At 35.3% G+C, this 17,371-nt stretch overlaps 1 pseudogene; it reads left to right on the top strand.

Annotated features, from left to right (window-relative positions):
* LOC122747937 overlaps window positions 1-17,371 on the top strand; it is an 81,723-nt pseudogene that overhangs the window by 58,589 nt on the left and 5,763 nt on the right.

Below are 17,371 nucleotides of genomic sequence, written 5' to 3'. Positions count from 1 at the left end.
TTTATGACTTCAGACAAATCACTTAACATCTCTATGTCGCTTTCTTCATTTGGAAAAAGGAAAGGCTTGAATTCACTGACATCTAACATTACTTCTCGCTCTAAATCTATGATCCCATAATATAAATATCTGTTCAAGACAACAGTAGAAGAGATGTCCTAGAATAGCACATCATTATTAGATAGTTCATACAGAAGAGGGACAGGTCATTTTTAGACCAGACTGAAGTTAGAAAAGTGCAGTTACACTGTGCTTTACTACAAACCAGCCATACCTGGGAAACTTGGGAAACATTTTACAGTAGTTGTAAATACTTGAGGACCAAACGTTTCAAAATCCAAAAGGTTCAGGTGTCTGATAGTTTATATCATCAATACAACTGATTCCTTTGCCAAATAACCGATATAAGCATCCGTGTATATGATTTATGGCATGCTGGACAAACCCCTGGACTCAAAAAACAGGAAATGTGAACTTTAGACCTAGCCTGGTTGATTACTGACTTCCAAACAATGTGAATCTCCGCACTTCTTCACACTTTGGTTTTCTTGTCTGTCAAATAGGCCCAATAAAATTCATACTACTTATCTCACTGGGGCAAAAGTGTTGTATGGAACTTTAAGATGTATAAAATTTTGGATTAAAAAAATAGAGAGATCATAATACCTTACCTGTGTGATGTCTTGGAATAAAACACTGCATCTGGCATCAGAAATCCTTATCTGAATAACCTTTGGTAAGTCATTTAACCTCTCTATTTTTTTTCAACTATTAAGTGAGGGAGCAGGTTTAAGTGATTACTCTATCCTAAGGTGGATCTTATGGACATTTATAATCTAAAGATTCTTTAGAGGGCAGAGTAAGATAATAGCTCATATCATTAAATATGAAAGTGAATGGAAAACGGTAAGGCTTCATACAAATATAAAGGAATATTATTGTTTCATAGCTCACTAATAAAATTATGAAATTATTTATTAAAATGAAACCTCAAGGAAATGGGAGTGGCTGTCTTTTCCATGAAGGAGCTTTAAGACTTCACCTTCACTAGATGCTGTACTTAATTGATTCAGGTTGTATCTAGTGAGTAATTAGGTTTATTAACAGCCTGTCAATACAATTTTCCTTCTCCTGTCACTTTAAATCAGGTATAACAAATTCAGGTGGAAGAGCAATAAACTAGCACATTTCAGTGAGGGACTCTGAGGACAAAGAAATCTTTGATGATGGACATGAGATAAATTATATGAAACAGATGAGAACTAATGCCAAGTTTAAAGTTCTTCAAGTAAGGAACTAGACATCTGGTGACAAACTGAATAGAGTGCTTGTCCTGGAGTCAGGATGACCTCAGTTCAAATTTGGCTACGCTTACAAGCTAGGTGACCCTAAACAAATCACTTACCTTCATCTGCCTCATTTTTCATCTGCATAATGGGATTAATATTAGCAAGTGTCTCTTAGGGCAGTTGTGAGAAGAAAATAATCTAAGATTTATGGCATGTTTTAAAATCTGAAAATGACCTATACATGCTAGCTTAAAATTGTTAGGTGACACTTGACTCTTTCCTGATTTAATTCAGCTAAACACACATTCAATAAGCCCCTACTATGTACAAGGCACTTTGATAGAGGACAGTTACACAAAGACTAAAAAGAAATACTACTTGCTTTTTTGTGGGGCAATGAGGGTTAAGTGACTTGCCATGGGGTCACACAGCTATTAAGTGTCAAGTGTCTGAGGCTGGATTTGAACTCAGGTCATCCTGAATCCAGGGCTGGTGCTTTATCCACTGCACCACCTAGCTGCCCCCATCTATCAGTATTTTATAAACAAAGAGGTGCCCCCAATACTACTTGCTTTTAAGGAGCTTCCATTCTACTAATAAATGAAAGGATTTCTTGAATCATTGATTTTATGAAAGGAGATACAAACAAATAACTATTCCCTCCCCAAACCACCGCATACCATTCTTGGTGTTGGAAAATGCTGCAATACAGAAAAATATCTACCCTGGGTTTCATAGAACATCCCAACACAGAAATCTCTTTTTCATGCTAATCAGTTGACCAACAACAATAAGTATCTATTTAGTTTGTACTTGGTACCAAGTACTTGCTATGTATTCATGGGAATGTTGGCACTAAATCTCTCTAACCAGTATTGGAAGCCAACTTTTAAATGGGAGGTTGTCTAGAGGGATGGGAGGACTACAAACTAGGTTATGTAAATAACAATCACTTGAAGAAACTAGGACAATTTAATATGGATCAAGAAAACTAGAAAGAGGACATGAGAACCTGATAGTTATCTTCATTGTTAAGAAAAAAAATAACATGAAGCAGAAGAATAGTGTGTTGTACTTGAGTCTAGATCATTTAACTAGGAATTAAGTATGGAATTTGAAGGATAGTAGAATTTAACTCAGCATAAGAAATTTCCAAACATTTAGTGTTACCCATGAATAATATTATCTATCATTATATCTGTCCCTATGCTTAATTATTCCTAAACCCATTCTTCATACATCCCATGTTTTCAAATTTCTATGCCTCTCATTAATTTTCTAGGTACTCACTCCTGCTCTGACTACATTATCCTCTTTCCCCAGCATCAAGCAATTAGTAACCCAGGTCTACATTCCAATACCCTATACTTTCAATCCTTCTTTTCTGTAATCTTGGTTTATACCATGCCAAACAACAACATTGGGTTATTCTTACCCTCTGTCTCTATGTAAACTCATGCTATGGAATTGAGCTGGAGAACATCAGAGAAAGATGATGACTGGATTGGTTATAAATTTATATATTCCAATATCAACTAGGCTCTCAGTGCAGCTAGGTAATCTTTCTATTTCTTCTTAATTGTTTATTTATCTTACTCACCACAGCAGGTGTTTCAGTTTCTCGTCTCCCATTAGCCCTCTCACATAATCCACTTACCCCATCATTTCAGCTCACAATTTAGCAAAAATATTGAGGCCATTTATCATAAGTTCTCCCTTTCCTCCCTTTGTTTATCACATATATTTGAAACTTTCTTCCTACTACATTTTCCATCACTCTAGATTCTAATGGATATTTTGCCTTTCTCCTCACCAAGTCAATTCCTCTATATTTCCATTTAATCTCCTGACCTCCCATCTTTTCCAAAAATTGCTCCCACTATCATGTGTCTTCTCTTTAATGTTTGTTTCTTGATTCCTTCTCTATTACCTTTCACATGCCCAATTCACTGCTCCATATTAAAACACCAACAACGATAATGACAAATACATTGATGATAACAGCAAAGAAACCCTATAGATTCGACCATGCTATTATTTATTATCTCTATATTTATTCCTCTTCTGCCTATATTTCCAAACCTCTTCACCATCTTTTAAACCCTTTCTAGTATGGCTTCCAAATTCTGCTCTTTCTGAAATTACCAGTGAACCCTTAATTGTCAAATGTAATTTTTCCCCAATTCTCTTATTTCTTGACATTTCCACAACATTTCATTCTGACAACCTCTTTCTGGTTGCACATTCTTTTCTGAATTGTCATGACACTATTTTTTTCAGTTTTCCTACTGTCTCTCTCAGAATTCCTTTTTCATCTCATTTTCTGGGTCTTTGATGTACATTAATTTTGGCTCTGTCCTGGGCCCTCTTCTTTATTTTTACTTTTTCACTTTGTGATTTCATCAGCTTCCATGAATTCAATTATCATCTCTATGCAAAGGTCTCTCACATCTAAATTTCCAAATCTCATTCCTGAGCTTATATCCCATATCACAGACCGCCATTGGACATTTCCAACTAGATATCCCATGGTGCTCTCTTAGAGTGTACAAAATGTGTCATTCTATTTTCTCTCAAGCCCTTCCCTCTTCTAAACTTCCCTTTTACAGGGAGTGGGAGGGGAGGGAGGAAGAGAAGTTGAAACACAAGGTTTAAAAAAAATTAATGTCAAAATTGGCTTGTACATGTAATTTGGAAAATAAAAGTCTAAAATTAAAAATTAAAAATTAAATTAAATAAAATTAAAAATAAAATAAAATTCCCTATTACCATTGAGAGCACCAACATTTCCCCATTTTTCTGGGCTGATATCCTTGGTGCCATCCTTGAGCCTTCACTCTCATTCACCCTACATATCCAGTTGAGTCCTAAATTCTGTCCTTTTTATATCCACAAAATTGAATGTGATTTTCCTAAAGTATAAATCTAATTATTTCTCAACACCCCACTCTGATAAATTAATTCCAGTGGTTTCTCTTATATTCAATATCAAATACAAAGTTGTGTTTGTTCTTTAAAGGTCTCAACAATCTAAGCCCTTTCTGTTTTTCTAATCTCTTTCCATATTACCGTGCTCTAGAGATTATATTTTCTAGTCATACTAACAGTCTACTTATTCTTTCTTGTCAGTCATGCTCCATTTCCAGTGTTAATGCCTTTGGAAAATTTTCCATGCATGGAGTGTCTACCAGGCCTAGAATGCTCTTTCTCCTGACCTCTCTCTCTTAGAATGTCAGAATTCTTTAAAACTTAGCCCATGTGACAGCTTCTGCAAAAGACTTTTCTTGTCCTTGCCCTCTTCCCCTTAGTTACTGTTGTGTTCTCTTTACTCTAATTTGTATTTATGTAGTATATGCCTTTATGTGTACATGATTTCTTCCTTATTTGAAAACAATATCCTTCAGCAAAGGCACCATTTTCCTTTCTTTTTGCATACTGAAAATTTAGCCCAGTTCCTGCCACACAGTAAGTGTTTTAATACATTCTGTTTGATTGATATCAAAAGAAAAAAAAAAAAAAAGGTCAACCATGCCTACATAGTTAGCAAGCTCCTTATCACAGGAAGTATTAATACTAAGGATGGATGTGCATTTGTCAAATATATTGTAGGAATGACTAATAGATTGGTAACCTTGCAATTCAATGACCTCTATATTCCCTTTCACTTCTCAGATTAAATGTTGCTTAGGGGGCCTTCATCTGAGTCACATTTGTGATATAGCAGCTACTTTCATATTGTGACATGTTCAAAGTCAGTTCTTGTTTGAAGTCTGGATAAAATAGAAAATAACTGGAAGGGGAATTTTCCCCCAAATCATTATCACACTCACTCTCTCATTTGGTCCTTATAGTATTCATTAAGGTAACTAGTGCTAATATCCCCATTTCACAGATGAAGTAACTGAACCTTTGAGAGGTTTAATGGCTTGCACAGATTGTAACCTGGACCTAGAAAAATGTTTTCTTCCTCCAAGTTCACTGTTCCTTTCACATTCCACCCACTTTGTGTTTCAAACCACAAAAATGTCAACAACCAAGAAAACACAACTAGCCTTTGGGATAAAATGGGGAAAAATAACAGCAAAAGAGAAATATAACATGTATTATGGTGTATAGGTCATTTCCTAATAACAATCTTGTCATCAAGGGACTTAATTATCATTATGCCCATTTTAGAGATGAATAAAATCAAATATTAAGTGACTTGCCCAAAATCCAACAGCTAGCAAGTATTGGGGCTAGGATTCACACTCAGTGCAATGATTTTTTTTTTCATTTTTCCCTCCCTGATTTTTTCTTTTATAGTGGTGGTGGTGGCGATGATGATGATGATGATGATGATGATGATGATGATGATGATGATGATGATGATGATGATGAAGGGCAATGAGGGTTAAATGACTTGCCCTCGGTCACACAGTTAGTAAGTGTCAAGTGCCTGAGGCTGGATTTGAACTCAGATCCTCCTGAATTCATGTCTGGTGCTTTATCCACTCCACTATCTAGCTGCCCCTTTTACAATAAATTTTAAGAAATCACTGGCTTTCAAATAACATACCAACCAAAGTGGGTTTTTAAAATAGTATGATTTGAAAGAGTGTTTTGTTGAGTTAATAGAGTTAAAAATGTGTTAGTGGTGATATGTAAACTAGACTAACTCATCCAAGTACACTGTTCTTTTTGCTGGCTTGGATGATCTCCCTATATTAGCATTTTGGAACCCTGCATGTATAATGAGAGTAATGAGAGGGCTGGTGGGGGGGGCTAGTTTTTTATCAGTATTACAACTACAGATGGAGAATAAATTGCTAATGAGTGCTGATGCTTATTCATGCCAGAGGGAGGGCCAGCATGCTCATCCATGTGATTTCATTGCCCCTTGAACAGGCAGGATGGCTTTCTGCCTGATATGCTAATTTTATCAGAAATGGCCAGGGTCGCCTAATGTTGCCTTGCTTCTTCCTCAGCAGTGGGTGTTATGAAGCTACAGAGGCAGCTTTTATATAAATAGGAAATATGATACACTTATCACCAAAAGAAATCTTTTAAGGGGAGATGGGATTTTTGTTTAAATTTGCAACTGAACACATGTCCACACACACACACATAAATATATATACTTACCTATTAAAATTAAAAATTGTTACATAAATAAAAAATAAATAAATTGAAATTCAATTAACCAGTTTTCTGGTTTTATATAGAACAAAAATGGCTGATTTGACCTATACTGTGAATGAGTCCCTGAACTATAACATGTCTAAGTTGGAAGATGCCCTGGGAGAGAGAGTCTTGGTGCAGGAGGAAGAGTGCCTCATTTCATGCCAGAGGACCTGGGTTTGAATATCACCTTGGTCACTTATCACTTCTATAATCTTGGGTAAAGCATATCCAGTAAGTTAATAGTATTTTTCCTAAGAAAACCTAAAATGGTATCCCAAAGAGTTGGACATGTTTGAAATGATTAAACAGCAACAACAGCACATATCTATGTGGTGCAGTGAATAAAGCACTGGACTTGAAGCCAAGAGGACCTATCACATTTTATCTTAGATGTATACTAGTTGTGTGATCTTGGGCATATTAATTAACCTCTCTCAGACTTAATTTTCTCTTCTGTAAAATCTGAGTAAAATAGTCTATAAACCACAGGCTGTTGCATGGATTAAAAGAGATAATATATGTAAAAAAAATTGCAAATGTTTAAGTGTTGTGTTAATGATATTACTACCACTAAAACCACTGTGTTTTTTTCTCTATATATTTGCTTCCATATATATATATATGTGTGTGTGTGTGTGTGTGTCTATGTCTTTGTATATATATGTATATATATGCATGTATGTATATATGTATTTGCATGCATGTATATTCAGTAAACATTATACGGAATATTACAGACATGTAAAACAATAGAATAATTTTAAAAATTGACTCGGTGGGGGCAGCTAGATGGCACAGTGGATAGAGCACTGGCCCTGGAGTCAGGAGTACCTGAGTTCAAATCCAGCCTCAGACACTTAACACTTACTAGCTGTGTGACCCTGGGCAAGTCACTTAACCCCAATTGCCTCACTAAAAAAATATATATATATATATATATATTGACTCATTGGGGATTAGTTTAGAGTTCATAAAGCCAACCGAGTCTTTTTTAATTTTTTAAAGAACCTTCTTGTTTTTATTGTTAGCATCTGGGTTACTTGAGAGAGATGAAATGAGAGGAGTGGGTGACTCTAATACCGGGCCAGCCGTGTTTCACAGGCTTGTAGGTGATAGAGAATTTTCTCAGGTAGTGTCCCATCACCTTGGGCTTAATTTCAAACTGATTGAAGGTCTTGCAATTGTAGACACCCACCATACTGCCCACTGTCTCTGGCAGGATGATCATGTCTTGAAGGTGTGTCTTCATGACCTCGGGCTTTTCCATGGGGGGTGCCTCCTTCTTGGCCTTCCTTAGGTGCTTCAGGAGGGAATGAATGCTGTTTGCTCCACAGATCCTGGTTGAGTCTTCATTGCTGCTGAGTACTGTATACCTGCATGAGCTGTTCATAAGACATTCCCAGGAGCTGCTCCAGGTTCACACATGGTACTTGAACATCAGAAGTTTCGCTTCTTCTTCTGCTCCACTTCTGCCATCTTGTCTGCTGTCAGGAAAAGACCCAGTCATTTTAAAATAAGAAATTAAGGAGTAGAGGGAGTAAATGACCTGTGAAAGGTTTCATTTAATCCCCACAGTGGCCTTGTGTGTTAGGTAGTATAGGTCTTTAGCTTAACTAGAAAATTTGTGGCACTTATGATGACAATTGGAAGAAACCTTGGGGGTCATCACCTCTAACTCTCATTTTACAGATGAGAACACTGAGGTGCAGGGGATAAATTGACTTCTCCAAGGCCACCCAGGGAGTATCAGAGGTGCCATTTATAACTAGATCATCTCTCTACAAAGTCTCTGACTCCTGCTCTTAAACCCCTCAGTAGCCTTGTGACAAAGAAATTATGATCCCTGTTACAAAGATGAGGAAACCAGGGCTCAGAGTGATCTGGCCCTAAGTCACATAGCTAGTATCATTGCTGGGATTGAAACCAAGTCTTCCTGATGTAAATTTCATAACTCTGGCCATTATTCCACATTTCCTCTTTCAGACCTCTGTTAGGCTTCCTGGTGTAATGTACAATTGAGCTGAGAGATAAGGAGACTTTTGTTCAAATTATCCTACTGCATAAATTTTCTTGCTCTAACCCAATGATTATGACTGAGTCAATTTTCCCATGTTTTGGCAATGTATCCAAATGGAAGTTTCCATTTTCTGAAGAACTTAAACTATTTTTGAAGAGTGAATCTCTATCTATCTCTCTATCTATCATCTATCTATACACATATGTATGTATATGTGTATATGTTTGCAAACAAAATTTCTTTACCTACCCCCCCAAAAATGTACTATTTAGTATAGTGGATAGGGTGCTGGATATCAAATCAGGGAGAATTGAGTTTTATTACTATGTCATATACTTTCTTGCTGTGTGACATTTGGTAATTCATTGAATTTCTCTTGGTCTGAGTCTTCTACAATAACTGCAACTACTTCAGAAGAGCTATTGGAAGGAACAAATGTGTTTGTGTGTGTCTGCATGTATGTAAAAGTCTTGCAGTATAAATGGTAGCAATAGTAACCACCATTATTAGTATTAATACTATTATCATTTATGACCAAGAATAGAGTTTTGAGAGACTATCCCTTGCCATCTTTGAAACATGTATTTAAAAAGATATTATCTTGCCTCCCTTTCTTGTGCACGTACAAAAGAACAACAAAGGCATAAATATTCTAATGGCAGGATACCTCTACCTTTCTGCACTGCTAGGTCTATCAGTAGGGTGTGGGCTCAGTGAAGGAGGAGAAAACTCTATTAAGGTAGAGAGCCCATGTATATATTATTCACATGTAGAAATCTCCTAAGATTCTCTGCTCACATAGAAATGCCAGTCATATGAGTGTAAGTATATATGTGTTTATGTGTTTGTACACATATGTACATAGATGTATATATATATATATATACATATATGTGTGTGTGTGTGTGTATTATATATAGTGGAGGGGCAAGAAGAAAAAGTATAGATTTTAAAAAAATAGGCCAGTCTGCAAAATGCAACATTTCAGATCAAACAACATTGGGAAAATTAATAATAATAAAAATAAAATATGGTAGTAAATGAAGCTTTTGAAAAATAATTGAATTACATAACCCAAGGAACTCACTTTTTACAGTTAAATTCAGTATTAATAGCTCAGATTTGTATAGCACTTAGAGGTACATAATCTCTATTCACAATAGCCCTGTGAGGTATATAATGTTTATAACATTTTTCCACATTTTCCACATTTCTGGGGAAACAGACTGAAAAAAAGAGAAGAAACTTGCTGTAGGACACATAGTGCATGTAAGAGGTATAATACATGTGCCCAGTTCTTCTGAGTCCTACTTAAATCCTCTTGACCTTTCACCAGGTTAAAAACAAGCATTTCTTGAACACTTGCATGATATGTAAGCCATAGTTCCAGTAGTCAAGGAGTTTTGGAGTCTGGTAAGGTAATGGAACCATACACAAATCTACCATAAAATTCAGCTCAAAATTTGTACTTTCCCCACTATCATTAAGAGGCATTTTCTTACCTGTTGCACTGAATATGGAAAGCTGATCAGACATGTTTGAAGGATACCTGACCTCTAATGAAACATTTCTTTTTCCTTGACATGCTTGAGCTTCTATGATGGATGGAATAAGGAAATGAGGAGCAGAGGGGACTGGGTGTGGCACTATGCTAAATCTTTGGCCAATTTCTGAAGAAGGATCATCAACCCTTTCCTCTGATTCTGGAACCCAAAGTCCTCTATATTCTCACACCTTAACAAATGTAAGGCCAAAGTGTTTTATGGAGGGAGAGATCATCTCCAATTAGGATTTCTTCCATTGTCTATACCATACCACAAAATTTTCATAATTGCCAAGAAAATCATTATTTTTAATTATTCTTTTGTTTTTCCTCTTTGGTCTTTTAAAAGAAGTATTGATTTTATTATTATTTCTTTTGCGGGGCAATGGGGGTTAAGTGACTTGCCCAGGGTCATACAGCAAAATCTTTTACATAGATAAAGGCATTTATGAACCAGGAGAACATTGTGTACAATATCATCAACATTATATGTTGATCAACTGTGATAGACTAGATTCTTCTCACCAATACAATGGTACAAGAAAGTTCCAAAGGACTGGTGATGGAAAAGGCTCTCCAAATCCAGGAAAAAAAGAAGAAACTGTGGAATATGGACTCTGATTGGACCATACTATTGCTTTTGTTTTTGGTGCTGTTATTTTTCTTTTCTTGAGGTTTTTCCTCTTTGCTCTGATTCTTTTCTTATAACCAGACTAATGCAGAAATATGTTTAATGTTATATATATATATATATATGTGTGTGTGTGTGTGTGTGTGTGTGTGTGTGTGTGTGTGTGTGTGTGTATACATAGACATAGACATAGACATAGACATAGACATAGACATAGACATAGACATAGACATAGACATAGACATAGACATAGACATATATCAGATTACTTGTCTAGGGGAGGGGGGGAGGGAGGGGAGGGAGGGAGAAAAATTTTAAATTGGAAATTTTATCTAAACAAATCTTGAAAACTAAAATAATGAAAAAAAGAGCAGATACAGAAAAACCTTTGGGTATAAGGGCATGAGGAGGGAGTCCAACATAAGCATTGGAAAGACTATCACCAAGGACTCAATTAGACAAAGTTCTTATGACTTCTCTTGTCACTCCATGTATCTGGGAAGCTCCAGGCTGGTGAAGAGGAGAGGATATGCTCAAATATGTCTGATTTGTTTCCTAATTCATATATCATAGGCATGTAGGTGCTTACTGTTAAAATTTAATTAAAGGAGAGAGAAGTTGAAGCATAAAAGGTCACTTCCAATGTCATAAGAGGAAGGAGGTGCTAGGCAGGAGATAATACTGTCTTTGGAATATCTAAGAACTCTCCCCGAAAAGATGAGGCAAGCAAAACCAAACTATTTGTCCATTGTTTTTATGAATTACTTTATTTCCTCTTTTGAGATGTACAAATTGAGACTCAGAAAAGGAAATAATTTGCCCAAGGTCATGTGGGTCTTAAGTGGAAATGGCAGAATTTAAGCCCAGTCCAGGTCTTTTAATTGATCCCATGGAATTTCTAATTGATCCCATGTATGATACAACCCAAATTACTTGCAAGCACAAGAGGTTTGTTTTAAATTTTATTTTGTTTTTGTTATTTATTTCATCATTATTTCTAATTTATGGAACAAAACAATTGTTTCCATTACTTAGTATAATAAAAGAACAATTGCACATGAAACTGCAAATGTATTATGTACAACTTGCTATTTCTTTTAAATATATAATAATTTTATGTTGTAATTGTTTTCCCTTTTTTCTTCCTTTCCCTCCCACCCTAAAGATGGCTACCATTATAAACAAATATGTGTATATATGTATAATTATTCTATACTACTCTATTTTTAAATTTCTTTTACTGCATAAAGAAATTCATTAGAATATAAAGTCATATTGAATATCTATCCATTTTCCAATAACTTTTTTTTTTTTTTTGCGGGGCTATGGGGTGGTTAAGTGACTTGCCTAGGGTCACACAGCCAGTAAGTGTCAAGTGTCTGAGGCTGGATTTGAACTCAGGTACTCCTGAATCCAGGGCCAGTGCTCTATCCACTGCACCACCTAGCTGCCCCCTCATTCTCCAGTAACTTTAAACATGGAACTGCTGACATCAGTAAAGGGGAATTCAACATTACTCCACAGTGCAAGTTCATAAATACTTTCTATAAAACTAAAACTTGTTTTCATTTTTGTTTTAGTTTGGGATGGGGGAGGGAGGTGTAGATTTGGAAGGGAACTTAGAAATCATCGGGTTTCCAAGCTCCAAATTAAAGGCTCATTTGTCCCTGGTGATATTAGTAAGAATTAAAAGGAGGAAAAGAAGGAAACAAGTATTTATTTAGTTTATTTAGTTAGTTAGTTCATACTATGTGCCTTGTGCTTTACAAACAATCTCAATTTATCCTTACAACAACCCTAGGAGGGAATTGCTATTATTATCTTTTATTTTTTTCACATGAGGAAATTGAAGCAGACAGAAGTGACTTGCCAGGGTCACATAGTTAATAAATATTTGAGGGGGCAGCTAAGTGGCTCAGTGGATAAAGCACAGGCCCTGGACTCAGGAGGACCTGAGTTCAAGTCTGACCTCAGACAGTTGACAATTACGAGCTGTGTGATCCTGGGCAAGTCACTTAGCTATCATTGCCCATCCTTAAAAAAGAAAGTGTTTGAGGACAGAATTTAACTCAAATCTTCCTAATTCCAGTAAGGTGCTCTCATTTCAATTTGAGTGTCCTTTGTCCTACAATACATTACTTCTACATGAAGAAAATCTGGTCCTTGGTCAAGGAAAAATATAATTATGTCCATTTTTTGTTTCTTATTTATGGATTGTCTGTATCATTATATATGTATTCAATAATTCTTTCCATTCTTCATATTCATCAGTTTTTGACACAAAAATATTTCATTACATTAATTTATTATTTTTACCACCATTTCTTCTGTCATTCTCATTGTCATTCTTGACTCCTCTCTCTTGCTCAATTCTTATATCCACTCAATTTATTTCTTCTGAACATCTGCCTATACATGCCTTCTCTCCAACCTCAGTCATCTCTCTAGTTCAAATCTCCATCATTTTTCATCTGGTCTAGTGTAATAGCTTTCTAAATGATTTCTGCAAGTGGTCAGTGTAGATATTAGGGCTGGATAAGTAGGTTGAGGAATCATCAGCATAGAGGTGATCGTTGAATCCATGAGTCTATGAAATTACCAAGTGAAATTATATAGAGGAAAAAGAGAAGAGGGCCTATGACAGAACATCTGTGGGTCATCTATATTTAGGCCAGTTACCTAGTTGTCTGATATCCCTGCCACAAATCACTTTCCAATCAAGTCAATCTTCTAAACTCAGATGTCAAAATGATTTTCAAAAGCTGATGCCTGATCATGTTACCCCCTTTAAAATCAAATATTTATTAAATATTCAAATAATTTTTATTAATATAAAATGAGATCTTATGTGTGGCATTTAGACCACTTCAGAACTTGTCTCCCCTCTTTTCTTTATTGTTGTACCTTACTCATAATTCTAAACTGCCTATACACAGAAACACCAACACCAACACCAACACACACACACACACACACACACACACACACACACACACACACTGTGATCCAGTGACACTGACCTTATTCCTATTCCTCTGAGAAGACATTCCATCTTGTGTTTCAAGTTATTTTCACTGACCATCCCCCAAGATTGGAATTCTCACTTTCCTCATTCTTGTCTCATGGCTTCTTTCAAATCCTAACCAAAATATCACATTCTATAGTTCCTGTATCTTTATCCTTAATTTTCTCTGTAGTTGGTTGTTGTTGGTGTTTTTTTTTTTTTTAACTCAGCCTGTATGTACTTTGATATTTGCTTGTTGTTGCCCCAACTGGTCTGTGAGTTTTTGGGAATAGAGAATGTCTTTTGCATTTATTTGCATCCTCAATACTTAGCACAGTGCCTGGAACATAGTAGATGTTTAATAAGTGTTCAATTCTCATTGAATATATGGTTGTATGAATGAACGAACGAATGAATGAATCTCTTCTGTAAATCATTGGTAGTTGAAACGAATGGATTTTTTAGGAGAAATATTTTACATTTTCAAATAAATACTTTTTGGTAAAAATAATGTCCAATTTCATTTCTATGGTACCTTACTATTTACACAATACTTCTCACAGTTCCCATTTGACAGATGAAAAAGCTAAACTCAGAGAGGGCAAGTGATTTCCCAAGGTCACACAGCTAGAATGTGATATATGAAATCGGCATTTTATTAAGTAACATGGCATACTGTCCTGTATTCAGAAGGAATTTTAATAGATATTGAATTTAATGAATGATGTTTTAAGGCCAGGGCTTCAACCAAGGTTTTCTAATTCTAAGGTCAATCTTCTTTCCAACACACCAAGCTTATTACAATAAAATGTAGGTTTACATTTATGAACTGTAGTGATAGTGTGCATTCATATAAACATTATACAATAATTTAACTGAAGGGCAATCAAGATTCTCTGGCCATCAAGGAATTAGACATACTGCCATAGGGAGAGATACATTCATTGTGGTTAAGGGGAGGAGGGAAAGAAATGATCCCTTGGCAGTTCAGTGAATGTTAAATTACACAATATATTCAGCTCTCTAATAGTTTTTTAGCATACATTCTCTAACTCTCCTTCTTGTGTTTAAATGTAATAGTGCACCCAGAGACTTATTAAAAACTACTCTTGAAATGAATATCTTTAGACCATATTGGCAACTAAGAAATATTCTGAATGGCTCACGGAGAGGCTATAGATATGCCATGTTTTGATCCATAAATAACCCTGTAAATTATCTCCTGATCATCTTCAAGGGCACTACTCACCAGCAGTATTCTCTCATGTTCTGAATCCCCTCTTACTGTCCATTTGTTTTCTTCTGTTTTATTATTTTATTTTATTTATGGATGGAAATGTGGAGTTTTCCCCCCTGAGTAGCCCTGGCACAAATCGCCATGACAGAAGAGATTTGATATTTCATGTCCAATACCCAAGACCAAAGTCGAATCACTTAACCTAAAATCAGGTATAGCAAGAATTTTCAAAACAAAATCCATTATCCTTTAAGTGATTAATTTTCTTCTGTAATCTTGCTCAAAATATTGATTTTAGGCAGATGTTTAGTAACTTATCTGTTACTGCTCTAATAGCATTAATGAAATTTATATACCAAACATTAACCAAGGAACAGAGGTGATCTGAACAGAGTGGGTAACACACTTATTTATTCAATAAACATTTAAGGAACTACTTGAGTCAGAACATTGTACTAAACCAAGTTAAAAAAAATAAAAAAAGATGTATTCCTACTCTCCTAGAACTTTATAGGAATTCACAGTTATAGCATCCTTTTAAATTTATAAAGTATTTCCCTTTATATTCTTCATGAAATCTCTGCTTAGATTATTTGTTAATTAGATGATCTTATCAGGAATATTTCTATTTCTACTAATACCAGAAGCAACACCTATATATCATCTTGGCCCCTGAAAATTATCATTGTCTAATAGGTTCATGGAAATCAGGTTGCTTTATACTTTTGCATTTTCAGAGGAGGAAACTGAGACCTAGAGCCTTTCATTAACTTCTCCACAGAGGACACATGTGATGTTCAGGAGGCCTTTCTCTTCCTCTTTGTCACGTGTATTGTGATAGTACCTATTCAGCATTTAAGATGGCCATTCCTTATCTCTTTCATTAAATGACTAGTATATCTCTTTCACTGATTATACATTCAAGGATTATTTTTTATCCTACAGCTCATAAGAAAGGCCTTATTATTAATATATTTTGAGTTTCTTATTCATACCATGTCACCAAATGGTTTCCTTGAAATAAGTCTGTAGTTAACAGTCTTGCAACAAGTTGAATATCAAAAGCCACACAGCTGTTCATAGAAGACAAAGAGAATCCATGGTTCATCACAATTGGCCTGAGTTTCTTGGTTGGTGATAGAGCATAAAGTTGTTGGGGTTTTATTTTTTTGTTTGTTTGTTTGTTTACTTTTTAGTTAAATGACTTTGTTTGGTCTGATGTTGTGAGGTCATGTCCCTGGTGTGAAAGATTATTCAGAGAACAGTGAATGGATGTCATCTGTAATTCAGTTGATGCAATGAATAATCATGTGTTTCCTGATGAAAGTGTTAATAAGAAAGAGAAGAAAAAAGGAATATTGTGTTATAGTTGTATGGAAGCAAAGTGTCAATACTACATTTTGTGAACAATTATCAGGGTGTAGATCCCTAGGAAATTGATTTGTCTTTAGGAAAATTCTTGCTTTGGGGGAACATGGAAAGAATGGATAGTGAGCTTAGAACAAAATTGAAAGTCTTGTTTAATAGGTTGATCCCCTAAATTATATATAGCCTAGGGTCTTTGTGGTTTTTCATAGGCACAATCAACAAGTGTGAGCAGTAATGCAGAGTCCTCAAATATACAATATCTAAATAACAGTTCTCAGTTCCCAGTTATTTTCAACATTGGAAAAATAAATACAAGTACATCTGTACCTTGGAGAACATTTGTGATCTGTATGAGTGAGAATGGGTCTATAAAAGCCATTAAAATGGAAATGAAATTAATCCCATTTTAAAGAAAAGAAAGAAACTGTGGTATAGTTCTCCAGATGGGTTGGACCAACTCACAACTCCAACCAATAGTTCATTAGTGTACCATTTTCCCACATCCCCTGCAGTATGTCATTTCTGCTAGGTATGAGGTGGTACCTCAGAGTTGTTATAATATGCATTTCTCTAATAAATAGTGATTTGGAATATTTTTATATCACTATAAATAGCTTTGGGTTCTTCTGAAAGCTATCTGTTCATATCCTTTAATAAATTTGAATTAGCTCTCCTTTTATTTGAGAAATAAGGCTTTTATCAGAGAAACTTACTATAAAATGTGTTGATTTCACTTCATTGTCCATGACACCTTTTAGCAAAATATTTTATCATTGTTGTCCAGTTATTTTTCAATTGTATTTGACTCTTTGGGTCCCCATTTGGCATTTCCTTGGCAAAGATTCTGGAGTGGTGTGTCATTTCCTTCTTCATCTCATTTTACAGATGAAAAAAGTGAGGCAAACAGGATTAAGTGCCTCTTACCAACCTGTTAATTCTGTTTTCATAAATTTGTGGTATAACTCTCATTTCTTTTACCTTTTTTCTTCCTCTATCACTCATTTCTCTCTTTTTAGTTCTTCTAAGATTTCTTGTTGGGCTTGTGTGAAACTCACATTTTTATTGTGAGGTTTTGTTTTAGCTGTTTTCATGTTGTAGTCTTTTTTCTAAGTTCATGTC

The sequence above is a fragment of the Dromiciops gliroides genome, chromosome 3 (genome assembly GCF_019393635.1).
Source record: "Dromiciops gliroides isolate mDroGli1 chromosome 3, mDroGli1.pri, whole genome shotgun sequence".
In the NCBI taxonomy this organism is placed as follows: Eukaryota; Metazoa; Chordata; class Mammalia; order Microbiotheria; family Microbiotheriidae; genus Dromiciops; species Dromiciops gliroides.
This window is presented reverse-complemented; position numbering and strand designations above follow the sequence as displayed.